Genomic DNA, 23,179 nt, shown 5'->3' with positions numbered 1-23,179 from the left:
TATTACTCACCTAAGGTAGAGTATCTCATGATAAGCTGTAGCCCACCCTATCTACCCAGAGAGTTTTCATCTGTATTTTTTGTAGCTGTTTACATACCACCACAGTCAGAGGCTGGCACAAAGACTGCATTGAATGAGCTGTGTTCTGCCATAAGCAAATAAGAAAACGCTCATCCAGAGGTGGCGTTGCTAGTAGCCAGGGACTTTAACGCAGGGAAACTTAAATCCGTTTTACCAAATCTCTAACAGCATGTTAAATATGCAACTAGAGGGGAAAAAAACTCTGGACCTACTACTCCACACACAGAGACGCATACAAAGCTCTCCCTCGCTCTCCATTTGGCAAATCTGACCATAATTATATCCACCTGATTCCTACTTACAAGCAAAAATTAAAGCAGAAAGCACCAGTGACAAGATCAATAAAAAAAAGTGGTCAGATGAAGCAGATGCTAAGCTACCAGTTCAAAGTGAATGATGACAGGCCTGTTTGGCAAATGGTTTGTTTGTAGACAGGCCTACTGTAGCTCTGATTGGCTACAGCGCACCGGTCTGTGTAGACTCCGGTCTTGGACGAGACAGATGTTTTAATGAGGTTTTATTTACTGCAGAGTATAATCATTGTCCAAAAGCACAGCCACTTTTCCACTCTGTATTTCTATAGAATTTTCACAAATACCTTCGTGTACGTAATTCCCAAACACTCTAAGAATGCATTAAAACGACCATATGACCATATCTAAGTGCACGCTTTTAAAAAGGCATCATATTCTTCCTGGGGGTATGTATGAACAGATTTTAATAACATTTAATGTTGCCAGTTCCACTTTAACTTAACCAGTCGGAATTAAGTACTAAACTTAACCCTAGACGTTTTTCAAACAATGTCAGATTGTGATTGCTTGCTGGTGTGCTGGTGTGTGTGTGTGTGTGTGTGTGTGTGTGTGTGTGTGTGTGTGTGTGTGTGTGTGTGTGTGTGTGTGTGTGTGTGTGTGTGTGTGTGTGTGTGTGTGTGTGTGTGTGTGTGTGTGTGTGTGTGTGTGTGTGTGTGAGAGAGAGAGAGAGATAGAGAGGGAGGGAGAGGGAGGGAAAGATAGTGTCTGGGGTGTGTATTTAGGAATATGGTGAGATGAACCCAGCAGCTGTTGATTGGTCTGCACTGTGTTTGATCTTTGGACCTCTTGTCTCCTCTACAGACTAAGGCAGCTCTCTAATGATAGCAGATAGCAGACTCACACACACACACACAGCTGCTGTGGTCTCTGAAGAAAAATTAGTTCATGATTCACTACCTGTCATTGGCAAAAACACATTTAATATGGATGGCGTTTACAGTCTCTCATCAGCCTGCATGGGCCCTCGGAGCGCAAGTCTCACATCTCTGTCTCTCTCTCTCACTTTCTCAAACACACATTCAGAAGTCGAAAAATGTGGTAAATGTAAGAAAGGAGTGCCAATGAGGGGAGAGGGTAAGGGGATGGAAGAGGTAAGAGGAAGAAAGATGAGAAAGGCCTGTAGAGGAGAGAGGTGGTGGTGGGTGGAGAGGAGGTGAGGGAAGGAAGTTTTAAAGAGAAATAACAGGGGAAAGGAGAGGTCAGCAGTTGAAAAGGGGTGATGTTTCTAAAATGTTTAGTGTTCTTTCTCCCTCTCTCCCTCCTTCCCCTTCCCCATTCACTTCAGACAAAAAACGAATGCAGGTTCCCTCCTGAGTCAATCCCCTACACTCTTTCATCACTTTGTAAATCATCCGAGCTCCGCTACTCCGTCAATTAGAGCCTAGTGAGAGCGAGGGAGCGACGAGCAGAGTTGAGGGCGGAAGAACTCACTACGGAGAGAGAGAGAAGACAGACAAGACAGTGTAACAAGGCGTCATAATGAGCAACGAGGAGCTCAAGTTTCCCTTTCTCATCAATCGCTCTACACATCTTTCTCCCTCCATGTCTCTCTCGATGTGTGTGCCATGAGTTTAACAACCAATTACAGGAGAGGCTGAGACACATACACTCTACCCAACTAACAACTACACCCCGCTAACACCTCACACACTCTATCCAACTAACAACTACACCCCACTAACACCTCATACACTCTACCCAACTAACGACTACACCCCACCTCAACACCTACACACACTCTACCCAACTCTAACAACTACACCCCCACTAACACCTCATACACTCTACCCAACCCAACTAACTAACCTACACCCCGCTAACTACACCCCTACCCAACTAACACCTCACCTCACACTCTATCCAACTAACAACTACACCCCACTAACACCTCATACACTCTACCCAACTAACGACTACACCCCGCTAACACCTCACACACTCTACCCAACTAACAACTACACCCCCACTAACACCTCACACACTCTACCCAACTAACAACTACACCCCACTAACACCTCATACACTCTACCCAACTAACGACTACACCCCGCTAACACCTCACACACTCTACCCAACTAACAACTACACCCCGCTAACACCTCACACACTCTACCCAACTAACAACTACACCCCGCTAACACCTCATACACTCTACCCAACTAACGACTACACCCCGCTAACACCTCACACCTCTACCCAACTAACACCACCCCGCTAACACCTCATACAACAACACCTCATACACTCTACACTCTACCCAACACCTCAACAACCCAACTAACGACACACCCCTAACACCTCAACACCTACCCAACTAACAACTACACCCCCACTAACACCTCATACACTCTACCCAACAACTACACCCCCACTAACACCTCACACCTACCCACTAACACACCCCACTAACACCTCATACACTCTACCCAACTAACAACTACACCCCACTAACACCTCATACACTCTACCCAACTAACGACTACACACCCCTCTACCCAACTAACGACTAACACCCTCATACACTCTACCCAACTAACGACTACACCCCGCTAACACCTCATACACTCTACCCAACTAACGACTACACCCCGCTAACACCTCATACACTCTACCCAACTAACGACTACACCCCGCTAACACCTCATACACTCTACCCAACTAACGACTACACCCCGCTAACACCTCATACACTCTACCCAACTAACGACTACACCCCGCTAACACCTCATACACTCTACCCAACTAACGACTACACCCCGCTAACACCTCATACACTCTACCCAACTAACGACTACACCCCGCTAACACCTCATACACTCTACCCCTAACGACTAACCCCCACCTCATACACTCTACCCAACTAACGACTACACCCCCACTAACACCTCATACACTCTACCCAACTAATGACTACCCCGCTAACACCACCACTCTAAATGACTACCACCTCACTCTACCCGACTAATGACTACACCCCGCTAACACCTCATACCCAACTAACGACTACACCCCCACTAACACCTCATACACTCTACCCAACTAACGACTACACCCCACTAACACCTCATACACTCTAAACACGACTCAACACCTCATACACTCTACCCAACTAACGACTACACCCCGAACACGTCACACACTCTACCAACTAACTACACCTAACACCTCATACACTCTACCCAACTAACGACTACACCCCGCTAACACCACCCCGCTCATACACTCTACCCAACTAACGACTACACCCCGCTAACACCTCATACACTCTACCCAACTAACTACACCCCCAAACACCTCAACACTCTACCCAACTAACGACTACACCCCGCTAACACCTCACACCCTACCCAACTAACGACTAACACCTCATACACTCTACCCAACTAACGACTACACCCCCACTAACACGTCATACACTCTACCCAACTAACGACTACACCCCACTAACACCTCATACACTCTACCCAACTAATGACTACACCCCGCTAACACCTCACACACTCTAGCCAACTAATGACTACACCCCGCTAACACCTCATACACTCTACCCAACTAATGACTACACCCCGCTAACACCTCATACACTCTACCCAACTAATGACTACACCCCACTAACACCTCATACACTCTACCCAACTAATGACACCTCACACCCCACCCAACTAACACCTCACCTCATACACTCTACCCAACTAATGACTACACCCCCACTAACACGCTAACACCTCACACCCCACTAACACTCTACCCAAACTAATGACTACACCCCGCCAACTAACACACCCCGTCACCTCACACTCTACCCACCCCGCTAACACCTCATACAACTCTACCCAACTAACACTAACGACTACACCCCACTACCCAACTAACGACTACACCCCACTAACACCTCATACACTCTACCCAACTAATGACTACACCCCGCTAACACCTCATACACTCTACCCAACTAACGACTACACCCCCACTAGCACCTCACACACTCTACCCAACTAACGACTACACCCCACTAACACCTCATACACTCTACCCAACTAACGACTACACCCCACTAACACCTCATACACTCTACCCAACTAACGACTACACCCCCATTAACACCTTAACTGCCACACTGCCACTGATGTGTGACTCCATCATGTAGCTAACAATACAAGCCTGACTGGATTCTATACCATGCATCCACGAGTAGGCTATACTCTGTATTCCAAAGGCAACAGTCAGAGAGCTCAGCTTCTACAACTCCTGGAGCGACAGCTACTTCAGATCTCTGAGGAGGTGTGGCCACTTCAGATCTCTGAGGAGGTGTGGCCACTTCAGGTCTCTGAGGAGGTGTGGCCACTTCAGATCTCTGAGGAGGTGTGGCCACTTCAGATCTCTGAGGAGGTGTGGCCACTTCAGATCTCTGAGGAGGTGTTGTCTACTTCAGATCTCTGAGAAGGTGTTGTCTACTTCAGATCTCTGGGGAGGTGTTGTCTACTTCAGATCTCTGAGAAGGTGTTGTCTACTTCAGATCTCTGAGAAGGTGTTGTCTACTTCAGATCTCTGGGGAGGTGTTATCTACTTCAGATCTCTGGGGAGGTGTTGTCTACTTCAGATCTCTGTGAAGGTGTTGTCTACTTCAGATCTCTGAGAAGGTGTTGTCTACTTCAGATCTCTGGGGAGGTGTTGTGTACAGATCTCTGGGGAGTTGTCTACTTCAGTTCTGGGGAGGTGTTATCTACTTCAGATCTCTGGGGAGGTGTTGTGTACTTCAGATCTCTGGGGAGGTGTTGTCTACTTCAGATCTCTGGGGAGGTGTTGTCTACTTCAGATCTCTGTGAAGGTGTTGTCTACTTCAGATCTCTGAGAAGGTGTTGTCTACTTCAGATCTCTGGGGAGGTGTTGTCTACTTCAGATCTCTGTGAAGGTGTTGTCTACTTCAGATCTCTGGGGAGGTGTTGTCTACTTCAGATCTCTGAGAAGGTGTTGTCTACTTCAGATCTCTGGGGAGGTGTTGTCTACTTCAGATCTCTGGGGAGGTATTGTCTACTTCAGATCTCTGGGGAGGTATTGTCTACTTCAGATCTCTGGGGAGGTATTGTCTACTTCAGATCTCTGGGGAGGTGTTGTCTACTTCAGATCTCTGGGGAGGTATTGTCTACTTCAGATCTCTGGGGAGGTGTTGTCTACTTCAGATCTCTGGGGAGGTATTGTCTACTTCAGATCTCTGGGGAGGTATTGTCTACTTCAGATCACTGTGGAGGTGTTGTCTACTTCAGATCTCTGGGGAGGTGTTGTCTACTTCAGATCTCTGGGGAGGTGTTGTCTACTTCAGATCTCTGGGGAGGTGTTATGTACTTCAGATCTCTGGGGAGGTGTTATGTACTTCAGATCTCTGGGGAGGTGTTATCTACTTCAGATCTCTGGGGAGGTGTTATCTACTTCAGATCTCTGGGGAGGTGTTATCTACTTCAGATCTCTGTGAAGGTGTTGTCTACTTCAGATCTCTGGGGAGGTGTTGTCTACTTCAGATCTCTGGGGAGGTGTTGTCTACTTCAGATCTCTGGGGAGGTGTTATCTACTTCAGATCTCTGGGGAGGTGTTATCTACTTCAGATCTCTGTGAAGGTGTTGTCTACTTCAGATCTCTGGGGAGGTGTTATCTACTTCAGATCTCTGGGGAGGTGTTGTCTACTTCAGATCTCTGGGGAGGTGTTGTCTACTTCAGATCACTGGGGAGGTGTTGTCTACTTCAGATCTCTGGGGAGGTGTTGTCTACTTCAGATCTCTGGGGAGGTGTTATGTACTTCAGATCTCTGGGGAGATATTGTCTACTTCAGATCTCTGGGGAGGTGTTGTCTACTTCAGATCTCTGGGGAGGTGTTGTCTACTTCAGATCTCTGGGGAGGTGTTGTCTACTTCAGATCTCTGGGGAGGTGTTATCTACTTCAGATCTCTGGGGAGGTGTTATCTACTTCAGATCTCTGGGGAGGTGTTGTCTACTTCAGATCTCTGTGGAGGTGTTGCCTACTTCAGATCTCTGAGAAGGTGTTGTCTACTTCGGCCATGCACGCCTCCAACTCAATCATCAAGTTTGCGGACGACACAACAGTGGTAGGCTTGATTACCAACAACGACGAGACGGCCTACAGGGAGGAGGTGAGGGCCCTCGGAGTGTGGTGTCAGGAAAATAACCTCACACTTAACGTCAACAAAACTAAGGAGATGATTGTGGACTTCAGGAAAGAGCAGAGGGACCACCCACCTATCCACATCGATGGAACAGTAGTGGAGAGGGTAGCAAGTTTTAAGTTCCTCGGCATACACATCACAGACAAACTGAATTGGTCCACTCACACAGACAGCGTCGTGAAGAAGGTGCAGCAGCGCCTCTTCAACCTCAGGAGGCTGAAGAAATTCGGCTTGTCACCAAAAGCACTCACAAACTTTTACAGATGCACAATCGAGAGCATCCTGGCGGGCTGTATCACCGCCTGGTACGGCAACTGCTCCGCCCTCAACCGTAAGGCTCTCCAGAGGGTAGTGAGGTCTGCACAACGCATCACCGGGGGCAAACTACCTGCCCTCCAGGACACCTACACCACCCGATGTTACAGGAAGGCCATAAAGATCATCAAGGACATCAACCACCCGAGCCACTGCCTGTTCACCCCGCTATCATCCAGAAGGCGAGGTCAGTACAGGTGCATCAAAGCTGGGACCGAGAGACTGAAAAACAGCTTCTATCTCAAGGCCATCAGACTGTTAAACAGCCACCACTAACATTGAGTGGCTGCTGCCAACACACTGACATTGACACTGACCCAACTCCAGCCACTTTAATAATGGGAATTGATGGGAAATTATGTAAATATATCAGTAGCCACTTTAAACAATGCTACCTTATATAATGTTACTTACCCTACATTATTCATCTCATATGCATACGTATATACTGTACTCTATATCATCGACTGCATCCTTATGTAATACATGTATCACTAGCCACTTTAACTATGCCACTTTGTTTACTTTGTCTACATACTCATCTCATATGTATATACTGTACTCGATACCATCTACTGTATGCTGCCCTGTACCATCACTCATTCATATATCCTTATGTACATATTCTTTATCCCCTTACACTGTGTATAAGACAGTAGTTTTGGAATTGTTAGTTAGATTACTTGTTGGTTATTACTGCATTGTCGGAACTAGAAGCACAAGCATTTCGCTACACTCGCATTAACATCTGCTAACCATGTGTATGTGACAAATAAAATTTGATTTGATTTGTCTACTTCAGATCTCTGGGGAGGTGTTATCTACTTCAGATCTCTGGGGAGGTGTTATCTACTTCAGATCTCTGGGGAGGTGTTATCTACTTCAGATCTCTGGGGAGGTGTTATCTACTTCAGATCTCTGGGGAGGTGTTATCTACTTCAGATCTCTGGGGAGGTGTTATCTACTTCAGATCTCTGGGGAGGTGTTATCTACTTCAGATCTCTGGGGAGGTGTTGTCTACTTCAGATCTCTGGGGAGGTGTTGTCTACTTCAGATCTCTGGGGAGGTGTTGTCTACTTCAGATCTCTGGGGAGGTGTTGTCTACTTCAGATCTCTGGGGAGGTGTTGTCTACTTCAGATCTCTGAGGAGGTGTTGTCTACTTCAGATCTCTGGGGAGGTATTGTCTACTTCAGATCTCTGTGAAGGTGTTGTCTACTTCAGATCTCTGGGGAGGTGTTGTCTACTTCAGATCTCTGTGAAGGTGTTGTCTACTTCAGATCTCTGGGGAGGTGTTGTCTACTTCAGATCTCTGGGGAGTTGTTATCTACTTCAGATCTCTGGGGAGGTGTTGTCTACTTCAGATCTCTGTGAAGGTGTTGTCTACTTCAGGTCTCTGGGGAGGTGTTGTCTACTTCAGATCTCTGTGAAGGTGTTGTCTGCTTCAGATCTCTGTGATGGTGACATCACTACACAGAAATAAACATTAGGAACACCTGCTCTTTCCATGACATAGACTGACCAGTGAATCCAGGTAAAAGCTAAGCTCCCTTATTGATGTCATTTGTTAAATCCACTTCAATCAGTGTAGATGAAAGGGAGGAGATAGGTTAAATAAGGATTTTAAAACGCAGAGACAATTGAGACATGGCTTGTGTATGTGTGCCATTCAGAGGGAGAATGGTAAGTAACTTTGAATAGGGTATGGTAGTAGGTGCCAGGCACACCGGTTTGAGTGTGCCAGGACGTGCAACGGTGCTGGGTTTTTCACACTCAACAGTTTCCCGTGTCTATCAAGAATGTTCCATCACCCAAAGGACATCCAGTCAACTTGACACAACTGTAGGAAGCATTGAAGTCAACATGGACCAGCACCACTGTGGAGCACTTTCAACACCTAGTAGAGTCCATGCCCCGACGAATTGATGTTGTTCTGAGGGCAAACGGTGTGCAGCTCAATATTAGGAAGGTGTTCTTCATGTTTTCTCATCTCTGCAACCATACATGCTCCATTCTGGCAGAAAGAAATGAGGACAGAGTGAAGTCGGCATGCCATTGGAGACCGGTTCTAGAATACAGTAGCTCTAGACACAGAACAAAACCATTGAACTTTGGAGATCCAGACCAAGACCCTGACTATAGAATTTCAACACCACTCTGACTAGAGAGTTTCAGCACCACTCTCACTAGAGATTTTCAGACCATCCTGACTAGAGTTTCAGAACCACCTTGTCTAGAGTTTCAGCACCACTCTGACTAGAGTTTCAGCACCACTCTGACTAGATAGTTTCAGCACCACTCTGACGAGAGAGTTTCAGCACCACTCTGACTAGAGAGTTTCAGCACCACTCTGACTAGAGAGTTTCAGCACCACTCTGACTAGATAGTTTCAGCACCACTGTGATTAGAGTTTCAGCACCACTCTGACGAGATAGTTTCAGCACCACTCTGACTAGAGAGTTTCAGCACCACTCTCACTAGAGATTTTCAGACCACCCTGACAAGAGAGTTTCAGCACCACTCTGACTAGAGAGTTTCAGCACCACTCTGACTAGATCGTTTCAGCACCACTCTGACTATAGTTTCAGCACCACCCTTACTAGAGAGTTTCAGCACCTCTCTGACTAGAGAGTTTCAGCACCACTCTGACTAGAGAGTTTCAGCATCACTCTGACAAGAGAGTTTCAGCACCACTCTGACTAGAGAGTTTCAGCACCACTCTGACTATAGAGTTTCAGCACCACCCTGACTACACAGTTTCAGCACCACTCTGACTTGAGATTTTCAGCACCACTCTGACTAGAGCGTTTTCAGCACCACCCTGACTAGAGTCTCAGCACCACCTTGTCTATAGTTTCAGCACCACCCTGACTAGAGAGTTTCAGCCCCACTCTGACGAGATAGTTTCAGCACCACTCTGATTAGAGTTTCAGCACCACTCTGACTAGATAGTTTCAGCACCACTCTGACAAGAGAGTTTCAGCACCACTCTGACTAGAGAGTTTCAGAATCACCCTTACTAGAGTTTCAGCACCTATCTGACTAGAGAGTTTCAGCACCACCCTGACTAGAGAGTTTCAGCACCACCCTGACTAGAGAGTTTCAGCACCACCCTGACTAGAGAGTTTCAGCACCACCCTGACTAGAGAGTTTCAGCACCACTCTGACTAGAGAGTTTCAGCACCACTCTGACTAGAGAGTTTCAGCACCACCCTGACTAGAGAGTTTCAGCACCTCTCTGACGAGATAGTTTCAGCACCACTCTGACGAGAGAGTTTCAGCACCATTCTGACTAGAGCGTTTTCAGCACCACCCTGACTAGAGTTTCAGCACCACCTTGTCTATAGTTTCAGCACCACCCTGACTAGAGAGTTTCAGCCCCACTCTGACGAGATAGTTTCAGCACCACTCTGACTAGATAGTTTCAGCACCACTCTGACAAGAGAGTTTCAGCACCACTCTGACTAGAGAGTTTCAGAATCACCCTTACTAGAGTTTCAGCACCTCTCCGACTAGAGAGTTTCAGCACCACCCTGACTAGAGAGTTTCAGGACCACCCTGACTAGAGAGTTTCAGCACCACCCTGACTAGAGAATTTCAGCACCACCCTGACTAGAGAGTTTCAACACCACTCTGACTAGATAGTTTCAGCACCACTCTGACTAGAGAGTTTCAGCACCACTCTGACTAGAGTTTCAGCACCACCCTGACGAGAGTTTCAGCGCCACTCTGACTAGAGAGTTTCAGCACCACTCTTACTAGAGAGTTTCAGCACCTCTCTGACTAGAGAGTTTCAGCACCTCTCTGACTAGAGTTTCAGCACCACCCTGACTAGAGAGTTTCAGCACCACTCTGACTAGAGAGTTTCAGCACCACTCTGACAAGAGAGTTTCAGCACCACTCTGACTAGAAAGTTTCAGCACCACTCTGACTAGAGAGTTTCATCACCACCACCTCTGACTGACTACTAGATAGTTTCAGCACCACTCTGAGAGTTTCAGCACCACTCTGACACTCTGACTAGAGAGTTTCAGCACCACTCTGACTAGAGAGTTTCAGCACCACTCTGACTAGAGAGTTTCAGCACCACTCTGACTAGATGTTTCAGCACCACTCTGACTAGAGAGTTTCAGCACCACTCTGACTAGAGAGTTTCAGCACCACTCTGACTAGAGAGTTTCAGCACCACTCTGACTAGAGAGTTTCAGCACCACTCTGACTAGAGAGTTTCAGCACCACCCTGACAAGAGAGTTTGACTAGAGAGTTTCAGCACCACTCCTGACTAGAGAGTTTCAGCACCACTCTGACTAGATAGTTTCAGCACCACTCTGACTAGAGAGTTTCAGCACCAGCACCACTCTGACTAGAGTTTCAGCACCACTCTGACTAAAGAGTTTCAGCACCACTCTGACTAGAGAGTTTCAGCACCACTCTGACTAGAGAGTTTCAGCACCACTTCTGACTAGAGAGCACCACCTTTTCAGCACCACCCTGACTAGAGAGTTTCAGCACCACTCTGACTAGAGAGTTTCAGCACCACTCTGACTAGAGCACCACTCTGACTTTTCAGCACCACTCTGACTAGAGTTTCAGCACCACCCTGACTAGAGAGTTTCAGCACCTCTCTGACTAGAGAGTTTCAGCACCACCCTGACTAGAGAGTTTCAGCACCACTCTGACTAGAGAGTTTCAGCACCACTCTGACTAGAGAGTTTCAGCACCACTCTGACTAGAGAGTTTCAGCACCACTCTGACTAGAGCACCACTCTGAGTTTCAGCACCACCCTGACTAGAGAGTTTCAGCACCACTCTGACTAGAGTTTCAGTTTCAGCACCACTCTGACTAGAGAGTTTCAGCACCTCTCTGACTAGAGTTTCAGTTTCAGCACCACTCTGACTAGAGTTTCAGCACCACTCTGACTAGAGAGTTTCAGCACCACTCTGACTAGAGAGTTTCAGCACCACTCTGACTAGAGAGTTTCAGCACCACTCTGACTAGAGAGTTTCAGCACCACTCTGACTAGAGAGTTTCAGCACCACTCTGACTTTCAGCACCACTCTGACTAGTTTCAGCACCACCCTGACTAGAGAGTTTCAGCACCTCTCTGACTAGAGAGTTTCAGCACCACTCTGACTAGATAGTTTCAGCACCACTCTGACTAGAGAGTTTCAGCACCACTCTGACTAGAGAGTTTCAGCACCACTCTGACTAGAGAGTTTCAGCACCACCCTGACTAGAGCAGTTTTTTCAGCACCACTCTGACTAGATAGTTTCAGCACCACTGTGATTAGAGTTTCAGCACCACTCTAGAGAGTTTCAGACCACTGAGAGAGTTTCAGCACCACTCTGACTAGATAGTTTCAGCACCACTGTGATTAGAGTTTCAGCACCACTCTGACGACAGAGATAGTTTCAGCACCACTCTGACTAGAGAGTTTCAGCACCACTCTGACTAGAGATTTTCAGACCACCCTGACAAGAGCAGTTTCAGCACCACTCTGACTAGAGAGTTTCAGCACCACTCTGACTAGATCGTTTCAGCACCACTCTGACTATAGTTTCAGCACCACCCTTACTAGAGAGTTTCAGCACCTCTCTGACTAGAGAGTTTCAGCACCACCCTGACAAGAGAGTTTCAGCACCACTCTGACTAGAGAGTTTCAGAATAACCCTTACTAGAGTTTCAGCACCATCTGACTAGAGAGTTTCAGCACCACCCTGACTAGAGAGTTTCAGCACCACTCTGACTAGATAGTTTCAGCACCACTCTGACTAGAGTTTCAGCACCACCTGACTAGAGAGTTTCAGCACCACTCTGACTAGAGAGTTTCAGCACCACTCTGACTAGAGAGTTTCAGCACCTCTGACTGACAGCAGATAGTTTCAGCACCACTCTGACTAGAGTTTCAGCACCACTCTGACTAGAGAGTTTCAGCACCACCCTGACTAGAGTTTCAGCACCACCTTGTCTAGAGTTTCAGCACCACCCTGACTAGAGAGTTTCAGCACCACTCTGACTAGATAGTTTCAGCACCACTCTGACTAGAGTTTCAGCACCACTCTGATTAGAGTTTCAGCACCACTCTGACTAGATAGTTTCAGCACCACTCTGACTAGAGAGTTTCAGCACCACTCTGACTAGATAGTTTCAGCACCACTGTGACTAGAGAGTTTCAGCACCACTCTGACTAGATAGTTTCAGCACCACTCTGACTAGAGTTTCAGCACCACTCTGACGAGATAGTTTCAGCACCACTCTGACTAGATAGTTTCAGCCCCACTCTGACGAGATAGTTTCAGCACCACTCTGACTAGAGAGTTTCATCACCACCCTGACTAGAGAGTTTCAGGAACACTCTGACTAGAGAGTTTCAGCACCACTCTGACTATAGAGTTTCAGCACCACCCTGACTACACAGTTTCAGCACCACTCTGACTTGAGATTTTCAGCACCACTCTGACTAGAAAGTTTCGGCACCTCTATGACTAGAGAGTTTCAGCACCTCTCTGACTAGAGAGTTTCAGCACCACTCTGACTAGAGAGTTTCAGCACCACTCTGACTAGAGAGTTTCAGCACCACTCTGACTAGAGAGTTTCAGCACCACTCTGACTAGAGAGTTTCAGCACCACCCTGACTAGAGAGTTTCAGCACCTCTCTGACGAGATAGTTTCAGCACCACTCTGACGAGAGAGTTTCAGCACCATTCAGTACCACTCTGACTAAAGAGTTTCAGCACCACTCTGACTAGAGAGTTTCAGCACCACTCTGACTAGAGAGTTTCAGCACCACTCTCACTAGAGATTTTCAGACCACCCTGACAAGAGAGTTTCAGCACCACTCTGACTAGAGAGTTTCAGCACCACTCTGACTAGATCGTTTCAGCACCACTCTGACTATAGTTTCAGCACCACCCTAGAAAGTTTCAGCACTAGAGAGTTTCAGCACCTCTCTGATTAGAGAGTTTCAGCACCACCCTTTCAGACCAACTAGAGAGTTTCAGCACCACTCTGACTAGAGAGTTTCAGCACCACTCTGACTAGAGAGTTTTTCAGCACCACTCTGACTAGAGAGTTTCAGCACCACTCTGACTAGAGAGTTTGACAGCACCACTCTGACTAGAGAGTTTCAGCACCACCCTGACTAGAGAGTTTCAGCACCACCCTGACTAGGAGTTTCAGTTTCAGCACCACCTGACTGACACCACTCTGACTAGAGAGTTTCAGCACCACCCTGACTGACAGAGAGAGTTTCAGCACCACTCTGACTAGAGTTTCAGCACCACTCTGACTAGAGAGCACCACCTTTCAGAGCAGCACCACTCTGACTAGAGAGTTTCAGCACCACTCAGCACCACCCTGACTAGAGAGTTTCAGCACCACTCTGACTAGACTGGTTTCAGAGTTAGAGTTTCAGCACCACCCTGACTAGAGAGTTTCAGCACCACTCTGACTAGAGAGTTTCAGCACCACTCTGACTTTCAGACCACCCTGAGTTTCAGCACCACTCTGACTAGAGAGTTTCAGCACCACTCTGACTAGAGAGTTTCAGCACCACTCTGACTAGAATTTCAGCACCACCCTGACTAGAGAGTTTCAGCACCACTAGAGAGTTTCCTGACTAGAGAGTTTCAGCACCACTGACTTTCAGCACCACTCTGACTAGAGAGTTTCAGCACCACTCTGACTAGAGAGTTTCAGCACCACTCTGACTAGATTTCAGCACCACTCTGACTTTCAGCACCACTCCCAGCACCACCCTGACTAGAGAGAGTTTCAGCACCACCCTGACGAGAGAGTTTCAGCACCTCTCTGACTAGAGAGTTTCAGCACCACTCTGACTAGAGAGTATCAGCACCACTCTGACTAGATCGTTTCAGCACCACCCTGACTAGAGAGTTTCAGCACCACTCTGACTAGAGAGTTTCAGCACCACTCTGACTAGAGAGTTTCAGCACCACTCTGACTAGAGAGTTTCAGCACCACTCTGACTAGAGAGTTTCAGCACCACCCTGACTAGAGAGTTTCAGCACCACCCTGACTGGAGAGTTTCAGCACCACCCTGACTAGAGAGTTTCAGCACCACCCTGGTGAGAGAGTTTCAGCACCACTCTGACTAGAGTTTCAGCACCACTCTGACGAGAGAGTTTCAACACCACCCTGACTAGAGAGTTTCAGCACCACTCTGACTAGAGAGTTTCAGCACCACCCTGACTGGAGAGTTTCAGCACCACCCTGACTAGAGAGTTTCAGCACCACTCTGACTAGAGATTTTCAGCACCACCCTGACTAGATAGTTTCAGCACCACTCTGACTAGAGAGTTTCAACACCACTCTGACTAGAGTTTCAGCACCACCCTGACGAGAGTTTCAGCACCACTCTGACTAGAGAGTTTCAGCACCACTCTGACTAGAGAGTTTCAGCACAACCCTGACTAGAGAGTTTCAGCACCTCTCCGACTAGAGAGTTTCAGCACCACCCTGACTAGAGAGTTTCAGAATCACCCTTACTAGAGAGTTTCAGCACCTCTCTGACTAGAGAGTTTCAGCACCACCCTGACTAGAGATTTTCAGCACCACCCTGACTAGATAGTTTCAGCACCACTCTGACTAGAGTTTCAGCACCACCCTGACTAGAGAGTTTCAGCACCTCTCTGACTAGAGAGTTTCAGCACCACTCTGACTAGAGAGTTTCAGCACCTCTCCGACTAGAGAGTTTCAGCACCACTCTGACTAGAGAGTTTCAGCACCACTCGGACTAGAATTTCAGCACCACCCTGACTAGAGAGTTTCACCACCACCCTGACTAGAGAGTTTCAGCACCTCTCTGACTAGAGAGTTTCAGCACCTCTCTGACTAGAGAGTTTCAGCACCACTCTGACTAGATCGTTTCAGCACCACCCTGACTGTAGAGTTTCAGCACCTCTCTGACTAGAGAGTTTCAGCACCTCTCTGACTAGAGAGTTTCAGCACCACTCTGACTAGATCGTTTCAGCACCTCTCTGACTAGAGAGTTTCAGCACCACTCTGACTAGAGTTTCAGCACCACTCTGACTAGAGAGTTTCAACACCACTCTGACTAGAGTTTCAGCACCACCCTGACGAGAGTTTCAGCACCACTCTGACTAGAGAGTTTCAGCACCACCCTGACGAGAGTTTCAGCACCACTCTGACTAGAGAGTTTCAGCACCTCTCTGACTAGAGAGTTTCAGCACCACTCTGACTAGAGAGTTTCAGCACCACTCTGACTGGAGAGTTTCAACACCACTCTGACTAGAGAGTTTCAGCACCACTCTGACGAGAGAGTTTCAACACCACTCTGACTAGAGAGTTTCAGCACCACTCTGACTAGAGAGTTTCAGCATCCCCCTGAGTAGAGAAAAGCTAGCCCCAGACCATTCCTTGGCAATGAGAGCAAACCACTCTAGACACTACAAAATAAGAGGGAGATAGAGATGAAAAAGAGTTGTGTTTTTTTGTCTGTGAGTAGGCTGAATGGAGAAGCTGACACAGAGGCCATGCTGAAGAGGCATACAGGCCTCATTAACAGAAGGAGAAGATCAAATGGCACACGGCTGGGTAGGATCAAAGAAGAGAATAAACCATGAAATTACCACCTGCCTTTGACCAGTGGGAGGTACGTGTCTGCACGTGCGTGTGCACGGTGTCAGGCATTCCAAAACCACAAAAACACCCTTCCATCATCAGTGTTTTATAGTACTGTGTAAAGACAGAAAGAGGAAAACAAAGAGAGAGAGAGAGAAAGCAAGAGAGCGAGAGAGAGAGAAAGAGAGGGAATTGAGGATTAGTAAGAGGAGAGGGACAGACAAAGAGAGACAAAATCCCCCTCCAAAAGACAAATCATAATTTCTCATGTACTTTATTCAATCTCCTCCCCTGAATTGAAGAGTCCTTGCTGAGTGGAGAGAGATATTCAGATCTGTCTGTCTGCAGCTAAAGAGAGAGAGAGAGAGAGAGCGAGCGACAGACAGAGAGAGACAGAGAGAGAGAGCGAGCGACAGACAGAGAGAGACAGAGCGAGACAGAGAGAGACAGAGAGAGACAGAGAGAGTGAGCGACAGACAGACAGAGAGAGACAGAGAGAGAGAGAGAGAGAGAGCGAGACAGACAGAGAGAGACAGAGAGAGAGAGAGCGAGCGACAGACAGACAGAGAGAGACAGAGAGAGAGAGAGAGAGAGACAGACAGACAGAGAGAGACAGAGAGAGAGAGAGAGCGAGCGACAGACAGACAGAGAGAGACAGAGCGAGAGAGCGAGCGACAGACAGAGAGAGACAGAGAGACAGCGCGAGAGAGCGAGCGACAGACAGACAGACAGAGACAGATAGAGAGCGAGCGACAGACAGACAGAGAGAGAGAGACAGAGAGAGACAGAGAGAGACAGAGCGACAGACAGACAGAGAGAGAGAGAGAGAGAGAGAGAGAGAGAGAGAGAGAGAGAGAGAGAGAGAGAGAGAGAGAGAGAGAGAGAGAGAGAGAGAGAGAGGGAATTGAGGATTAGTAAGAGGAGAGGGACAGACAAAGAGAGACAAAATCCCCCTCCAAAAGACAAATCATAATTTCTCATGTACTTTATTCAATCTCCTCTCCTGAATTGAAGAGTCCTTGCTGAGTGGAGAGAGATATTCAGATCTGTCTGTCGGCAGCTAAAGAGAGCGAGAGAGAGCGACAGACAGAGAGAGACAGAGAGAGAGAGCGCGAGCAACAGACAGAGAGAGACAGAATGAGACAGAGAGAGACAGAGAGACAGAGCGAGACAGAGAGAGACAGAGAGAGACAGAGAGAGACAGAGAGACAGAGCGAGACAGAGAGAGACAGAGAGACACACTGTTGTATGTGTAATGTTTACTGTTAATTTTTGTTGTTTTTCACTTTATATATTCACTTTGTATGTTGTCTACCTCACTTGCTTTGGCAATGTTAACACATGTTTCCCATGCCAATAAAGCCCTTGAATTGAATTGAATTGAGACATTGTTAAAACACTGTATATATATATAATATGACATTTGTAATGTCTTTATTGTTTTGAAACTTCTGTATGTGTGATGTCTACTGTTAATTTTTATTGTTTATTTCACTTTATATATTATCTACCTCACTTGCTTTGGCAATGTTAACACATGTTTCCCATGCCAATAAAGCCCTTGAATTGAATTGAATTGAATTGACAGAGAGAGACAGAGAGAGACAGAGAGAGAGAGCGAGCGACAGACAGAGAGAGACAGAGAGAGAGAGAGAGACAGAGAGAGAACTTGCTTTGGCAATGTTAACACATGTTTCCCATGCCAATAAAGCCCTTGAATTGAATTGAATTGAATTGAGAGACAGAGCGAGATGGGCAGTTCCACTGTAACAGAATGATGCTGAGACTAAGAATTGCCACTTTAAAATGTATGTCAGACAACAACCACTGAATACAAAGTTAAACAAACCATACAACTCAATGCAACTCAGTGCAGATGCAACGTCTGGTAACAGAATGATGGCCTCTATTCATACAATCCAATTTCACTGGGGAGCTTAGGAGCAGACATTGTCTTTGTTACTGTTTATCCTCCTCTTTCTACTTCACTACTGTTCTCTTTCCATCTTTACTATTCTCTCAACAGTCTCTTTCTTACTGCTCTCTCCCTCCCCCTCCCTCCCTCGCTCTCCACTAAACCACAGCTCACCCCTCTCTCTTCTCCTTTCCTCTGTCTCTCTCTATGGGATGACTGTATGATTATCCTGGTACCTCATATTCTACAGCACATGCGCAACAAAATATGTCTACCAGACTGCACCCAGGCATTACCCCATCAAACACACACACTTGGGTACACTGACATTCACCAGACAAGACGTTTGACACCCACTCTCTCCCTTTCCCTTTCAATTCACTCTCTCTCTCAATTCAATTTCAATATTAGGTCTTTATTGTCATGGGAAACATATGTTAACATTGACAAAGCAAGTGAAGTAGATAATAAACAAAACTGAAATTAACAATACAAATGAACAGTAAACATGACACTCACAAAAGTTCCAAAATAAGAAATATATTTCAAATGTCATATTATGTGCAAATAGTTGAAGTACAAAAGGGAAAATAAATAAACATAAATATGGGTTGTATTTACAAGGGTGTTTGTTCTTTACTGGTTGTGGCAACAGGTCACAAATCTTGCTGCTATGATGGCACACGATGGTATTTCACCCAGTAGATATGGGAGTTTATCAAAATTGGATTTGTTTAGCAAAATCGTTGTGGATCTGTGGGAAATATGTGTCTCTAATATGGTCGTACATTTGGCAGGAGGTTAGGAAGTGCAGCTCAGTTTCCACCTCATTTTGTGGGCAGTGAGCACATAGCCTGTCTTCTCTTGAGAGCCAGGAATGCCTACGGCAGCCTTTCTCAATAGCAGGGCTATGCTCACTAAGTCTGTACATAGTCAAAGCTTTCACTAAGTTTGGGTCAGTCACAGTGGTCAGGTATTCTGCCACTGTGTACTCTCTGTTTAGGGCCAAATAGCATTCTAGCACTCTTTTTGGTAATTCTTTCAATGTGTCAAGTAATTATATTTTTGTTTTCTCATTATGTGGTTGGGTCTAATTGTGTTGCTGTCCTGAACTCTGTGGGGGTCTGTTTGTGTTTGTGAACAGAGCCCCCGGACCAGCTTGCTTAGGGGAATCTTCTTCAGGTTCATCTCTCTGTAGATAATGGCTTTGTTATGGAAGGTTTGGGAATCTCTTCCTTTTAGGTGGTTGTAGAATTTAACGGCTCTTTTCTGGATTTTGATCATTACCGGGTATCGGCCTAATTCTGCCCAGCAGGCATAATTTGGTGTTTTACGTTGTACACGGAGCATGTTTTTGCAAAATTCTGCATGCAGAGTCTCAATTTGGTGTTTGTCCCACTTTGTGAATTATTGGTTGGTGAGCGAACCCCAGACCCCACAACCATAAAGGACAATGGGTTCTATAACTGATTACAGTATTTTGTTTTACCAGATCCTAATGTCAAATGTTCTGTTCCTTTTGAATCCTTTTGGCATAGAAGGCCTTTCTTGCCTTGTCTCTCAGACCGTTCACAGCTTTGTGGATGTTACCTGTGGTGCTGATGTTTAGGCCAAGGTATGTATCGTTTTTTGTGTGCTCCAGGGCAACGGTGTCTAGATGGAATTAGTATATGTGGTCCTGGAACACCATTATTTTTGTCTTACTGAGATTTATGGTTTGGGCCCAGGTCTGACAGAATCTGTGCAGAAGATCTAGGTGCTGCTGTAGGCCCTCCTTGGTTGGTGACAGAAGCACCAGATCATCAGCAAACAGTAGACATTTGACTTCAGATTCCAGTAGGTTGAGTCTCTTTCTCCTTTCTTCATCCCCAGACTGGCATAGATTTGTTTGAACATGGCGGAGTCTCGGACAAGAAGACAAGAAGTAAACAAGTTAATATAATTGTGTGTGTGTGTGTGTGTGTGTGTGTGTGTGTGTGTGTGTGTGTGTGTGTGTGTGTGTGTGTGTGTGTGTGTGTGTGTGTGTGTGTGTGTGTGTGTGTGTGTGTGTGTGTGTGTGTGTGTACACCTTACGTCACACACTTCTCACCAACACCCGCTGGCAGCTGATCAACTTCCTCAGTGACTGATCAATGTACCTACGTCTCCATCTTTCCTCTCCAAACTTCTGACTTTCTGTTTCTGAAATGCTTCTCTCCCTCTCTCTTCCTCTCTCTCTCTCTTCCTCTCTCTCTCTTCCTCTCCCTCCCTCTTGCTTTCCCTCTCTCTTGCTCTCCCTCTCTCTTGCTCTCCCTCTCTCTCGCACTCCCTCTCTCTCTCGCTCTCGCTCTCCCTCTCTCTTGCTCTCCCTCTCTCTTGCTCTCCCTCTCTCTCGCTCTCGCTCTCCCTCTCTCTTGCTCTCCCTCTCTCTCGCTCTCCCTCTCTCTTGCTCTCCCTCTCTCTTGCTCTCCCTCTCTCTTGCTCTCCCTCTCTCTTGCTCTCCCTCTCTCTCGCTCTCCCTCTCTCTTGCTCTCCCTCTCTCTTGCTCTCCCTCTCTCTCGCTCTCGCTCTCCCTCTCTCTTGCTCTCCCTCTCTCTTGCTCGCCCTCTCTCTCGCTCTCGCTCTCGCTCTCCCTCTCCCTCTCTCTTGCTCTCCCTCTCTCTTGCTCGCCCTCTCTCTCGCTCTCACTCTCCCTCTCTCTTGCTCTCCCTCTCTCTTGCTGCCCCGCTCTCCTCACGTGAGAGGCCTCGTTAAGCCCACGTCAGCAGTCCTGACCATTCTGCTTAAAGCACCAACCAACTGATGGCCCTGTCCCGTCCCCACCCCACCACCCCCACATCACCATAGCAACGGCTGGTTGTGGTAGGTGCCAGACCGTAGTTGTTTACGCCCGTGACCTCTCACCTCTAAAACCCTAAGAGACCTGCGACTGTGTCAGTCATGTTCAGAAACAACAAGTTGCACCACTCAACAGGCAACTGACAAGCGTGAGGACGTGAGCAGGTGGAGCACGTCACAATGTTGTCAGCACACAATAAACTCTATATTGATGATTGATTGGCTGGGTGTGTGGATGTGTACATACTTGTTTGTCTGCATGTTTGTAGGTGTGTATATGTGTATGCGTGTGGGTGTTTAAGTATATGGGTATGTGTGTGGGAGGGTGTGTGTGTGTGTGTGTGGTGTGTGGGTGTGTATATGTGTATGCGTGTGGGTGTTTAAGTATATGGGTATGTGTGTGTGTGTGTGTGTGTGTGTGTGTGTGTGTGTGTGTGTGTGTGTGTGTGTGTGTGTGTGTGTGTGTGTGTGTGTGTGTGTGTGTGTGTGTGTGTGTGTGTGTGTGTGTGTGTGTGTGTGTGTGTGTGGGAGTGTAATTTTGAGTGTGTGCGTGTGTGTGTGGGGGGGTTTGTGTGAGCCTGCATGTTTGTGTGTGGGTGTGTACTTATGTGTGTGTGTACATGTGTGGGGGTGTATATGTGTGGGTGTGTATGGGTGTGGGTGTGCACACATACACACACACACACATTCACACACATCCCTGTGCTCAGGCCCGTATCTCTAGAGGCCATAGTTCCCAACCTCGTCACCGTCTGCTAGAACAACACATTCATCACTGTCCCATATAAGAACAGAGAGAGAAGGAGAAGGGGAGGGAGAGGGAGAGGGAGAGGGAGAGGGAGAGGGAGAGGGAGGGAGAGGGAGGGGATGAAGGGAGAGGGAGAGAAATCGAGGAAAGAGGGAAGTGAGTGAGTGGGGTGGAGAGAGGGCAAGAAAGGTAAGGAGAGAGAGACAAGGAGAGAGAGGGCAAGAAAGGTAAGGAGAGAGAGACAAGGAGAGAGAGGGCAAGAAAGGTAAGGAGAGAGAGACAAGGAGAGAGAGGGCAAGAAAGGTAAGGAGAGAGAGACAAGGAGAGAGAGAGGGCAAGAAAGGTAAGGAGAGAGAGACAAGGAGAGAGAGAGGGCAAGAAAGGTAAGGAGAGAGAGACAAGGAGAGAGAGAGGGCAAGAAAGGTAAGGAGAGAGAGAGACAAGGAGAGAGAGGGGCAAGAAAGGTAAGGAGAGAGAGACAAGGAGAGAGAGGGCAAGAAAGGTAAGGAGAGAGAGAGACAAAGAGAGAGAGGGCAAGAAAGGTAAGGAGAGAGAGAGAGACAAGGAGAGAGAGGGCAAGAAAGGTAAGGAGAGAGAGACAAGGAGAGAGAGGGCAAGAAAGGTAAGGAGAGAGAGAGAGAGACACGGAGAGAGAGGGCAAGAAAGGTAAGGAGGGAGAGACAAGAGAGAGGGGGCAGAAGGAGAGAGGGGGAGACAAGGATAAAGAGGGCAATAGAGAAGGGGCAAAAGGAGAGAGGGGGAGACAAGGAGAGAGTGGGCAAGCGTGAAGGGAGCAAAGGGAGAGAGGGGGAGACAAGGAGAGAGTGGGCAAGAGAGAAGGGAGCAGAGGGAGAGAGGGGGAGACAAGGAGAGAGTGGGCAAGAGAGAAGGGAGCAGAGGGAAAGAGGGGGAGACAAGGAGAGAGTGGGCAAGAGAGAAGGGAGCAGAGGGAGAGAGGGGGAGACAAGGAGAGAGTGGACAAGAGAGAAGGGAGCAGAGGGAGAGAGGGGGAGAAAAGGAGAGAGTGGGCAAGAGAGAAGGGAGCAGAGGGAGAGAGGGGGAGACAAGGAGAGAGTGGGCAAGAGAGAAGGGAGCAGAGGGAGAGAGGGGGAGACAAGGAGAGAGTGGGCAAGAGAGAAGGGAGCAGAGGGAGAGAGGGGGAGACAAGGAGAGAGTGGGCAAGAGAGAAGGGAGCAGAGGGAGAGAGGG

This window comes from Oncorhynchus keta, chromosome 18, assembly GCF_023373465.1.
Source record: "Oncorhynchus keta strain PuntledgeMale-10-30-2019 chromosome 18, Oket_V2, whole genome shotgun sequence".
In the NCBI taxonomy this organism is placed as follows: domain Eukaryota; kingdom Metazoa; phylum Chordata; class Actinopteri; order Salmoniformes; family Salmonidae; genus Oncorhynchus; species Oncorhynchus keta.
This window is presented reverse-complemented; position numbering follows the sequence as displayed.